Genomic DNA, 13233 nt, shown 5'->3' on the forward strand with positions numbered 1-13233 from the left:
AGAGACTCTTGAATGCTGACAAAAACTGAGGATGGATGGATGTGGGGGGGAGGGAGGGATGGGCATGGAGGAGGGCACTTTGGGGATGAGCACTGAGTGTTATGTAGAAACTAATTTGACAATAAACTATTTGTAAAAAAAATAAATAAATAAAATAAATGCTTTTAATAATGAAAAAAAAAGTTTTACTTAATGCTCTTTGCAACATGGACACTTACTCATAATAAAAAACAATTGTAGGGCAAAAAAAAAAAAGAATAGGGAAAAGAAAAAAAAAAAGGAAGTTTTTACTGGAGAAAAAAACCAGAGTTATGGTTAGAAACGGAAGATAATAGGTATTGTGTGGTACTATGAAACCTAATAACAGTATGTGGACTTGAACAACCACCAGGCTAGGAAGTGGCTGAGTCCAGACAGAACTTTAGGATAAGGCAGGAGGCCCCCAAAAGGGTCATTTTAGAGTATTAATATTACAACGAGAGCTGAGGAATATGAACTCTAATAGAAACTATGATACTAATACACTAAGGGAAAAGGACAGTTGAGATCAGAATCCTACAAGTCAAGGTCAAAGCAGAGGCCAAGTGCTGGTGAGCCCATCTGGGGTGTGCTTGGGGAGGACATGAGAGCAGTAATTGGTGGAGATTCTAATAGGTAGGTATTGGATGTCTCAGGGATGTAGGTTCAGGGTTCAGAAACCCAGGCTTGGGGAAAGTCAGGGCAAGTCCCTGAGGCAGGGAACGAAACACACAAAAAACAAGAACTCAGATAATGAATTATCCTGGTCAGCAGTGGGACAGCAGCAAAATCAGCTTAGGTTGAATGACAGGCTGCTGAAGTAGGATCTTCTAGGAGCGTCCCTACTAGGAACTGCCTTATTGCTGGATTTGAGCTGGGCTGAACTAAAAGGTGGCAGCTAAAATAAAGAAAAGTAATCTATTAAAATGCAATGTCCTATAACCCAACAAGTCTGTCTTGGAAAATTTACTCTAGAAAAATACTGAATGTGCCCAAAGAAGCATATTCAAGGTTGCTCATTGAAGCACTGCTTGCATCCAAAGAATTGAAAACAACCTCAGTGTCCATCAATAAGAGACTCATTATGTGCATCCGTACTGAAATAATGCATAGCAATCAAAAATAATGAAGACATTCTTAGTGATTGACATGGGAAGATCTCCAATAGATAAGGTTGAGTTGGAGGTATAAAAAGTGGCACAATGTTATGAACTATGTGAAGTTGTTTATGTCTCTGAGAGATAGTAGGAGGGAGAAAGAGACCTGCCAAATGTAGAAGGTTCTGGCAGAGTAGAATCTGGCAATCATTAAAGATCATTACATTTGGGGGATGCCTGGGTGGCTCAGTGGGTTAAGTGTCCAACTTCAGCTCAGGTCATGATCTCAGTTTGTGGGTTCCAGCATTGGGCTCTGTGCTGACAGCTCAGAGCCTGGAGCCTGCTTTGGATTCTGTATCACCCTCTTTCTGCCCCTCCCCTGCTCGCTCTCTCTCTCTCTCTCTCAGAAATAAACTTTAAAAAAAATTTTTAAAAAAGATCATTACATTTTGACATGTCACATACCACAAAGATGCTGACTCAGGAAGAACTAAAAAAGATGGATGGCTTTGGATAGAAGGAAGCCATCCCTGACCTTCAGGAGAGCTTCCGGCAGCTGAGCCTTAGGAGACTGCAGAAGTTAGTGGGCATGGCCTCCACTGTTTCTAACCTCGGCCTTATGGGTAAGAGAGGCATGCTGGAGCTGTCAGGCAGAACGGTCCAGGGAAGAATTTTTAGACCAAGGCAGATCTGGGCATATACTTGAGGCAGGAAAGGAGAAAGCCCTTCAAAAGAGAAACTAAGGAGAGCACAGGAGTAGAAAGCAGTGGGCTTGTAGAATGTTGAGGCTCCCAAGGAAACTTGGAGCCCACCTTCCCCTCTTATTTTACAGTTGAGGAAACTGAGGCCTAGGGAGGTGTTGTGGGTTCAGATCATGGTTTGGAATCAGACTCCATTTCTTAGTAGCGTGGAAACTGCTTTGAGCCACTGTTTCCTCATCTCAGAAATAGAAGTAAAAGCTGCCTACTTCATACAGTGGTGAGGCTTTATTTCTGTTTTTTTATCATTATTATTACTGTTGTTAGTTAACATTTATAAACATCTACCATGCCCAACCCTCTTGTGGTGCCCTCACAGACTAACTTATTTAATTTTCATAATAACCCTGTCGGGTAAGAACTATTATTATTCCCTTTTTACAGCACAGAACTGAGGCATCGAGAAATATTAAGTTCCACAGCTAACACGTGATGGGAGCAGTATTCAAAGCAGGCAGTGGGTTCCTGAGTCCCAAGCTCTTAGTTATTCAGTCTACTGCCTCTGCATTAGGTCACTGAAAGTGCCTGATACAGCGCCTTGCATGTGGCGAGGAGTCAACAAAGCAGGAACAATCACCGCTAGCTAGAGAAGGAGTCCGCACCTTCTCAGTGGCCACTTCTCCGTGGCCAGGTGTGTCACTTTGCACTACACTGCACTGGTCACCTTGTTCTGAGCTACCTTGGAAAAGAAGAAAAAAGGAGGGGAGGCTGGGTGGCTCAGTTGGCTAAGCATCCAACTTCGGCTCAGGTCATGATCTCATGGTTAGTGGATTCGAGCCCCGTCGGGCCTTGTGCTGACAGCCAGCTCAGAGCCTGGAGCCTGTTTCAGATTCTGTACCTCCCTCTCTCTCTGACCCTCCCCTGCTCACGCTGTCTCTCTCTCTCTCTCTCTCTCTCAGAAATAAATAAAAAACATTAAATTTTTTTTAAAAAAAAAAGAAGAAGAAAGGAAAAACAGAAAGTTAGCTACTCAGCTGAGGAATCAGGGCCCAAATGGCTCAGAAGGAGAACTTTTGAAACACAGGGGCCCAAGGCCCATCAGTCAAACCCCATTTCAAGCTCTTTTGTTCAACTGGAGGTGGGCCGAGTCAAGGATTGCTTAACATAAGGGGCGCACCGGTCACCATTTGGTAGTCTTTCTGGTGATATGGAGATTTTTATAGTCACAACACAATGGATTAAAAAAAATTTTTTTTAATGTGATTATTTATTTTTGAGAGGCAGAGCATGAGCTGGGGCGGGGCAGAGAGAGAGGGAGACGCAGAATCTGAAGTGGGCTCCAGGCTCTGAGCTGTCAGCACAGAGCTCGACAGGGGCCTGGAACCCACTAACAGTGAGCTCACGACCCGGGCTGAAGTCGAACACTTAACTGACTGAGCCACGCAGGCACCCCAGCACAACCGATTTTTGTATCTTCTGTCATGGTACCTCATCATGGGTGTTCCGACACACGACACAGTAGCTCTAGACCATAGCGGCTTTCCAATAGCCTGGCCCGTGAACGTGGCCCCAGCTGGAAACCATCTCCATTCACAGGCTGTATGTGTGCTGGAGCACTCCTTCACCCTCTTTTTTGTTTTTTAATGCTTATTTATTTATTTATTTATTTATTTATTTTTGAGAAAGAGAGAGCATGTGTGTATGTGAGTAAGGGTGGGGCAGAGAGAGAGAGAGAGAGAGAGAAATTCCAAGCAGGCTCTGTGCTATCAGCACAGACCCCGACGCCGAGCTCAATCCCATGAACTATGAGATCTTGACCTGAGCAGAAATCAAAAGTTGTATGCTTAACCGACTGAGCCACACAGGCACTCCCTCCTTCACATTCCTTCTTTTCTTTAAAAAAAATTTTTTTAATGTTTTATTTATTTTTGAGAGAGAAAAGAGAGAGAGCGTGAGAAGGGGAAGGTCAGAGAGAGAGGGAGACACAGAATCCAAAGACAGGCTCCAGGCTCTGAGCTAGCTGTCAGCACAGAGCCCAATGCGGGGCTTGAACCCACGAACCCTGAGATCATGACCTGAGCTGAAGTCGGCGGCCCAAGCAACTGAGCCACCCAGGTGCCCCTACCCACTTCACTTCCGAAGTGAGGAGATCTCCACCTGCACAGCTGGGGTAGATGCAGCACAGACCAACCACGGGAAGAGGAGTTGTTCTTCAGCTTTCCAGGTAGCGGGCTGCCACGGTCCTCATACCACATTTGCACCCAACACATATTTTGGTTTTTAAAAAGCAGCTTCTGCATCCAAGGCTATCTTCGAATGGAGGGGCTCATACATTACAGTAAAGGCAATTCTGTGCTGCAAGATCTGAAATGGTCACTGCTCTTCTGTGTGCCTATAATAAAGCTTCACTAGGAGCCCAATGAGAATGTAAGGACTTTTTTCTTTATGTTATTCTGAAGACCTAGAACTAATTAGAAACCCACAGTGCTTTTTCGAAGAGCCTGTGGCAGAAGGGAGGGATACAGGTAAGATGTCCATTCTTTCAATAAATGCTTACAAGGACCTATTATGGGTTCTGCACTGAGTGTTTAGAGGGTAGGGGAGAAAGACAGCAGAGTATGACCATGACCTTTCAGGAATTTATCATTTACAACACAATAAAAGACAGAGCTAGGATTCGAGGCTGGCCACGGTGCAAGCTTTCATTTCCTCACTGGTAAAGTGGGATATTAACAGGACTGCCATGGTAGTGTTGCTGCAAGAATGAAATGAGACATTGTATTTACGACATTGTACAGAATGTCGACTACAGGGTTAGAGCTCATGGCACACTAGTTACTGTTGTAAATAACTGAAAGCAGGTAAGGATCACATTGATCATGATAATCCTGAAGATAAAATTCACAAAGATAAGAGTGTTTAGAAGACTGGAAGTGTCATGAAACATTTGACAAACATGAAAGCCGTAAGTCCTCCCCAAGTGAGGATTCCTCCTCTCTTCAATGGATCCAAACTCCAGCCCCCCCTCTAGACTGTTACATGTGTCCCCACTGTGTCTTTGTGCTGGCCACTCCCCAGGCTCTGGACCTGACTTTTTGGCACTGTCTCCTAGGGCCCTGTCCCTCCCAATGTAAGAACAATCTTCCTAAATCTTAATCTTCTCGACTCCAGCTTCCCTGCTCTCCTGACCACAGGGAAGCCTATGCCAATTTTCCACTATTCACCCAGGATCCTGCCTTAACCTTAACATTTTTCTTTAAAAACTTGTCTGTTTTTTTCAGGAGCACCTGTGCAGCTCAGTCACTTAAGTGTCCAGCTCTTGATTTTGGCTCAGGTCACGATCTCACTATTCTTGGGATTGAGTCCCGCCGTGGGCTCCATGCTGAGTGTGGAACCTGCTTGGGATTCTCCTCTCCCTCTCTCTCTGCCCTTCCCCTGCACTCTCTCTCTCTCTGTTTTTCCCTATCTCAAAATAAGTAAATAAACATTAAAGAAAAAACTTGTTTCTTTTATGCAGGTGTCTTTCCTGCCCTCTAGAAACAAGATAAGATCAGAAATGTGGCCAAAAGTCTGGGCAGCTACTTTTCTCTCTTAGGGATATTCCTACATGTCCTTTGCTGACCTGGCAAGATCTGTGAGTGGGGGAAGGATATTAAAAGTTTCTTGTAGGTGGGTTGGCCCGGCAATCACACACTCCAAACCCCTATGCTTGCCCTTTAGAGCAAACACAATCATTATTCATTGAATGTCACTTTTTTGGAATGGAGGAGCCTGCAACTTTTCCCCTGGACCCTGGATGTCAAGGACATGTAGTGACGGTGCAGGGAAGATGGCAGGTGCCGCCAGAGGAGCCTGCCTCCGGGCCTCTAGCAGCAGCCGTTCAGCCCTGGGCTCTCCCTGTACAGCGCCAGCCCCAGGGCACATGTGGATAGTGCAGAGCAGCTCGCCAGGCGAGGCAGAGTGTTAATGAAAACCAAGTGCATGGGAATGGCATCAAATCACTTGGTGCTTTGGGGTCTATTCTGGGGCTCCACCAGATCTGATTGCATAATAGACCCATTTGACGTAATTGGAAGTGGAAGCCAGCAGTTTCTTTACTTGTTTTGAGACCTGCAGCATCTGGCATGCAAGTCTAAGGGGGCCGGACTCATCTGGAATGGATCTGGGCAAATGCAGGAAAGGAGGAGCCCATCCTGCCCCTTGGCCAGTGTCCTAGGCTCTGTGCTAACATCCCCTGTCCTGACCTCCTAGGTGTACAACCTCTGTGGCCCCAAGGGCCTGACTGATATCTTCACATGGAACCTGAAAAGATAAGGCTATAAAGCTTCTATCATGGCCAGATCTAGGGAAATGCAAAGGCCGCACATCCCACTCCTTCTCAAATTTTTTTAAGGAGCCTTGAGACTCCTCTGTTAGAACAATCTCGGCCCTTTGGCAGGAGTCAGATTTGTCAGGGTCCACACTAATTTGAAGCTTTGAGGTTGAAATAGTTCCGTTGTGTTATGATGAGGAGCACAGGCTTTGAAAGTATCACCCTAGGGTTTTCTTGCTGCCGGTACAGGGCCAGGGAGACACAGGAGGTTTGCAATGGATGACTCAATTGTCACCTCGCGAACCCATGCAGCAGCAGTCTTAGCATCCAGCCTCCCCGCCTTGCTTCCCCAGGAGTAGCAGGGAAGGAAGTTGGAAATACCCCCATAGAGACTATGAGGCCTATGCATTGTAGCCACTTCAGCTGTGAACTGTTACACAGTAATTAACTACTGCTTTCTGCTTGGAGACATCTGAAGTTTAAGCGTAAAATCCTACAGAGGGTGTCATGCTAGTTATAGCAAGAAACATCTAGAAGGGACGGAGGTCTGAAGGAGCATCTGGCTGCCTGTGAGTCCAGTGCCAGAGACCTAACCTTCCACAGGATAACTGAGAGAACCCTGGAAAAGACTCATGGGAAACTGCACTGTGTTAATAAAGAGAATCCTAAGCCCCTGGCTTGCTTTGGCATGCTTGAGCATGCTGACAAGATCCAGAACAAGCCATAAGCACTAAGATCAGGCAGCTTGCCAAACTTTTAGCAGGCTTTGCACACTGCTCTTGGAACCACTTCAGAAAGAGTGTGGGTCCAAGTAGGTTTTGTGATGGGAGATTCTTGGTAAATTTCTTCTCGGTAGAACCCTGACAATTTCTGGGTAACATTTTTTCCTTCTCTTGAGAAGCAGATGGAATAAACAGATCAAGCCTGTTGTTCTATTATTCTATTGTTCTAAGCAAGATACACCAAGATCTGTGTCCATTACTAGGATACAGATAGATTGGAGTAAGGGAACAAATTTAAGATTAGCAACTTCTTTGCATATATCTGTTTGTTTAGTAATCACGCCGATTTGCTTTCTGTTTGTATTTTAGAAAGAGAGAGAGAGAGAGAGAGAGAGAGAGAGAAAGAAAGAAAGAAAGAAAGAAAGAAAGAAAGAAAGAAAGAAAGAAAGAAAGAAAAGAGAGGAAAAGGAAAGAAAAGCAGAAACTTGCCCTATAAATTAAGATTGGATGTCCTCACAGACACAATTTCTGCCCCAAGGAAAGTAATACATGAGGTCAGAGTGGCCAGGAGCTCGGCCTTAGGTAACAGGAAGCTTTCTGTCCTCAGTGCACTTCCAAGGGACCTGAGCCAGACCAGGTTTCTTGGGACACCTGGACAAAGACTATCTGACAGAGGGCCAGAGCAGGGAGGGTGGTAGCTCTGCACTGGGTGGCATTGCATTTGATGGGAAAGAAATATAATATATGAGAAAATGAAGGGAAAGGAAAACCTTTTGGAGATGTCTCTTTATTTGGTGTCCTCTACATTTCACTTCGAAGCAATTAAGAATAAATAAAATACAGGCTTTCCCAGAGAGGGGAGACATCCTTGACTTGCGCAGAACCCAGAGAAGATGCATTTTACAGCACTTCGATGACAATGGAGATTTCTGAACTTGGATGCGAGCATTGGCCAGACTAGCATTTAGTTCAGTTGATACCTGCCACTAGCTGAAGTTTCACTCTGAACCACATAGGCCCACCCTGAGCTTCGGGACATCTGGTTTACCACACACCTCTCCACCTTGCTTTTATGCCTACTTGACAGCTAAAAGCTCTCATTTTCACTCCTGGGTCTATAATTTAAATTTCTAAAGGAAAAAGAAAGACTCTAAAACTTTGGGGTTTAGTAGACATTAGTAAGAGGAAGCCTTTTGCCTTAGGGAGAAAAAAATACATGATCTGCAATTTGGACCTATAGCCTCAGTGACTGTTTAGACCAGAGACCATATATGAAAGGCTAAATTGCCGCATAAATTCTTGAGGCACACTGTGGACAATGGTTAAAATGTAACCTTGTTTTAGCAAAAGAAGGAAGGGAGGGAAGGAAGCAAGAAGGAAGGTTTCCTAAAGACGTCTTTAAAAAGATTATTATAATCAATGGTTGATGTTCTCCCAACGAGAGATAAAATATATCCTTGACCTAAGTGAAATCCATTAGCAATCCATTTTAAGAAACTCATGCATGCGCTGGCTGTCTTCCGAGTAGCAGGTATGTGGTGTTTGGTGTTAGTGCAAACTAACATGATGCACTTGACTCACTTTAATTCAATGATGCAGATTTAGGTAGATATAAATTTGATCCAGCCTATCTCATTTAATGGTTTATTTTTTTTTTTAAAAAAAAGCTTCAATTCACCTTTTCCATTTGTTTCACTTCAGCTCTTTCACCAAGTAATTCTGTCTGTATTGTCACCCTCATACTCAATGTATGGATAAATATAGAGGGAAATGATCACTGGGAGGAAAATTAACGTTTGGGTCATACATCAACTCTGCTTACTTGGCATCCAAACACATAATTCACATTGCTGAAAAGACTCCAGTGATTGCTTATCCATTACAGATCAATTGCAGAAAAGGCTGTAACATTATCAGAAGCATAATTTAGGAATCCTATAAACATTTAGGATTTAAAACCTCACTTACTGAATAGCCAATGCATAGTAATTAACTCAGGTGTGAAATTAAATTCAACCCTAAGAAATATTTACATGCATTTGGTTTTAAATCCTGTTTTGAAGCCTTTCTAAAGAAACTGCATGCTAAAGGATCAAAAGGCAGTGTTAACAAACTGACTCCAAGCCGTCACCATCCCATCCTAAGGAAAATCACCTCACCATTCATCGTCTGCTTAATGTAAAGCATCCAAATGTATGCATCCATAGCCCAGTAAGAAACTCATTTGTCCAATATTAGGCTGTTTGAATTTTGTAATGCACTTCCCATTAATACACATCCATTCAGCATTTGTATACTTTTCTATTTGTCTGTAGCTGCTCAGAACCACTCACCATTTCCTGTTTGATCACATAGCACCTGCGGAGCTCTCTGCAGAAAATCTGCCTTTCTTTGGCCTAGGCTCCTTATCTCCAAGAGCCAACTAATCAAGGTGGAGGGGCAAGAGAGTGGGAATGGTCCTGGGAAGTCCATCAAAACTAAGACAAGAGTTGTCACATCGCAATCCTATAAACAAAGCTAGGAAAAGTTTTCACACAAGAAAAAAAGAATAGCTGTGGTCTTGCCAGCTCTGATCAGATATTGTAGAGTAGATCAAGCTGTAAGGAAATGTAGAGATCACTTCGCCCACCCTCTGACACCAAACTTCTACATAAAGTCCTCTGTCATTCAAATGTAAAACTTTCTACTATTAGAGAGCTGGAAAATCCACACATCTCCTATAAATGTATATTGAGTTTCAGTAGAATTTAAATCCACTACACAAAGATTCCTTAAGCTTTGCGCAAGGCCAGTTAGGTGTAAAGCAAGAACAAAAGCAGAGATTTCTGGCTGTGAAAATAGGCTTTGTAGCTTTATCTCCTTCCTTTGGATGTAAAGGCTGAAGAGGAAGGTTAAGAGTAAGGCTAAGAGGCGCTGAGCTCATTCCCTGCCTTGAAGAAAGGAGTGTCTTGATGGAAGGCATTCAAAGAAAGTTCCAAGCACTCTGAGCTCGTGCAGCAGGTACATGACTTGGAAGCTCCGTGTTCTGGTTGTCTGTGGAGCTGCTCCGAGTTGGGGGCTACAAACTTTCACTTGCAAGTGTGGCACACATGGTGGGGCGCTTGGGCGGCTCAGCAGGTTAAGCTTCAGTTCAGGTCACGATCTCAAGGTTTGTGAATTCCAGCCGTGCCTCAGGCTCAGAGCCTGGAGCCTGCTTCAGATTCTGTGTCTCCCTGGCTCCCTTCCCCTCCCCCACTCGTGCTTGCTCTCTCTCCCTCTTTCTTTCTCAGAAAATAAATAAACATTAAGAAAAGAAGAAGAAGAAGAATAGCGCACGTGGCTATTGGGTCCTGCTTCACTCCATTGTCTCTGGGGCCTCACCACCTCCTCTTCTGTCTGTGCCCTCTGTCTTAGTAAAGTTTTCTCTGGGTTCTATCAGTGTGAGAAAAGTTTAATCCTTTCTGTGCCTTAAAAGATTGATAAACTGGGATGTCTGGATGGCTCAGTCAGTAAAGCGTCGGGCTCTTGGTTTCGGCTCAGGTCATGATCTCATGGTCTCATGAGTTCAAGCCCCAAATGGGGTCCACGCTCATAGTGCCGAGCCTGCTTGGGATTCTCTCTCTCTCTCTGCCTCTCCCCTGCTCGCTCTCTCTGTCTCTCTCAAAATGAATAAACTTATAAAAACTTGTAAAGAGATCGATAAACTTATACTCTCGTTTCATATCCACCATTCTATTACAAACAGCATCATGTTATCACCTTCACACACAGTAATGCATGTTCATAACCAGGCTAGAACTGGGGAAGAATCATTCATCTATGGATCATAGATAGTCTGGGAGCCCACATTTTGGTGGGTGAGAACTTTTTAATGTTTTCCACTCTTATGCTTAAGAAATTACTTCTTACATATAACTCTATGGGTAAGATTAAATTCTGCTTTTCCTCTTTTAATGAAATAATTTTTCACCATCATCCTTATAAAAATCCTTTCAGCACATGAACACCTTTTTAATGATAGCCCTTAAGCGCCACTGTTTTCCCAGTGACCCAACTAATGTACACTTTCCTGAATCATTTTTTACTTGGGTGTAAACTCCTATAGACAGGAATATGTCTATTTTAATGGATGCCAACCAATAGGTAGTAAGGACTCTCCTATCACATGTAGATGTGTAGCAATAGTTTCTCAGGAGGAGGAGAACATTGGCTAATGTTACCTGAGAGCTTAGTGTATGTCAGATATTATTCTTAGAGCTCTACCTGGAATCAACTGATAAATTCTTCCTGAAGAATTATTAACCTCATTTTACAGATGAGGAAACTGAGGCATGGAATGGGTAAGTTATCCATGCAAGTTACAAAGCTTGAGAGTGGCTAGTAATAAAAAGAGAAACAAACATGGTGTAAGTCCATTTCTTTGATCTCATTTCCTCAACAAGTAACCAACTTCCTTCACAAAGACTCATCTTCCCCACAGATACAGTCTCTTGAAATTAAATAATAATAAAGCTAAAGTGGAGGACCTTCTCACTGGTCCATCTCCATCAAGCCCATAGTTTCCAGCATGATTTCTCGTTATCATTCATTTGCAATCCTTCCTCTGCCCTTAGAAATTAAACTCTGTCCAGAAATAATTCTGACCAGATGTGGCTCAAGTATTTCAATCTTTGTAACTAAACTAGTCTCCAGTTGCCAGAGGTAATTTTGTTTGCAGATTCTTTCTTTTGAGTCTCGCTGCCACAGAGAAAATTGTGCATAAAAAGCAAAGGGAGTAAGTAGGAAAAATCTTTTTAGATAAAATCTATTAGCTAGTGAGACTTTCTAAATCCACGTGAACCCCTTAGCAAATAGATCTGGCAAAAACAAAAAAGTAAAAAATATATTTCTCTGAACTTCTCTATAGGGAAATGATGAAAATGTAAGTAATCTGTGATCATGAGCAATTAAACCTTGAAAGCAAGTTTTGTTTCCAAATTTGAAAACTAAAATAAAAATCACCCATAATCCCACCATTCAAAAATCACCACTTGACATTTCTGCACCTTTTCTTCCAGTCTTTTTGCCTATTTTTAAAACACTGTTAACAAGCTATCTTTGAGGGGTGCCTGGGTGGCTCAATCGGTTAAGAGCCCGACTCTTATTCTCGGCTCAGGTCCTGATCCCATGGTTTCTGGATTGAGCCCCACATCCGTCTCTGTGCTGACACTGAGAGCCTGCTTGGGATTCTCTCTCTCCCTCCCTCTCTGCCCCTTTCCATCTCTCAAAATAAATAAACAAACATAAAAAATTTTTTTAGTAAGCTGTCTTTGAGAACTCAAGGTTTATGTGAGCCATTTAATAAAGAAGTTTATCCCTTGGTATTTACTCAAGGAAAGAGCCAACACTAATTTGGAAAGGTAAATGCACCCTATGCTTATTAATAGCAGCAATATTTACAAGCCAAGATATAGAAGCAGCCCAAGTGTCCATTGATAGATGACTGGGTAAAGAAGATGTGGTACACACACACACACACTCACACACACACTCACACACACATATGCATGCACTGGAATATTACTTAGGCATTAAAAAAAGAAGATCTAAGATCAGGGGACGCCTTGGTAGCTCAGTCAGTTAAGCATCTGACTTTGACTCAGGTCATCATCTCATGGGTCATGAGTTCGAGCACTGCATCAGGCTCTGTGCTGACAGCTCAGAGCCTGGAGCCTGCTTCAGATTGTGTCTCCCTCACCTCTGCCCTTCCCCCACTCCCTCTCAAAAATAAACACTAAAAAAAACAGATCTTGGCATTTGCAACAACACGGATGGGGCTAGAGTGAGATAAATCAGACAGAGAAAGACAAATACCATATGATTTCACTTACATACAGTACCTAAAAAAGAGCACAAATTAATAAACAAACAAAAACCAGAACATAAATATGGAGAACAAACTGGTGTTTGCTAGAGAATGAGTGAAATAGGTGAAGGGGATTAAGAGGTAGAGACTTCTCGATATAAAGTAAGTCATGGAGATGAAAAGCACAGCATAGAGTATATAGTCAATAATATTGTTATAACCTTGTATGGTGACAGATGGTAACTACTCTTATTGTGATGATGATAGTATAGTGTACAGAATTGCCAAATTACTGTGTTATAAACTTAAAACTAATATAAAATTGTATCTCAAGTAAAATTAAAAAAAAGAAGAAAACATTTGTCCCCAGGAAAGAAACTCTATTGTCTCCCTGTCCTCCTATAATATATTAATCAAAGGCAACTCAAGTCATTGAAGGAAAAATAAAATTATTTTAGCCACTCAACTATAGCCTTTCCTATTTGGAAAATAAATTCTTCCATTAAAATTAAAGGTTACCAAATAACGCTTAGCATGCACCCCCTCATTTCTGAAGGTGATT

The sequence above is a fragment of the Hyaena hyaena genome, unplaced genomic scaffold (assembly GCF_003009895.1).
Source record: "Hyaena hyaena isolate Hyena2069 unplaced genomic scaffold, ASM300989v1 scaffold_2368, whole genome shotgun sequence".
In the NCBI taxonomy this organism is placed as follows: Eukaryota; Metazoa; Chordata; class Mammalia; order Carnivora; family Hyaenidae; genus Hyaena; species Hyaena hyaena.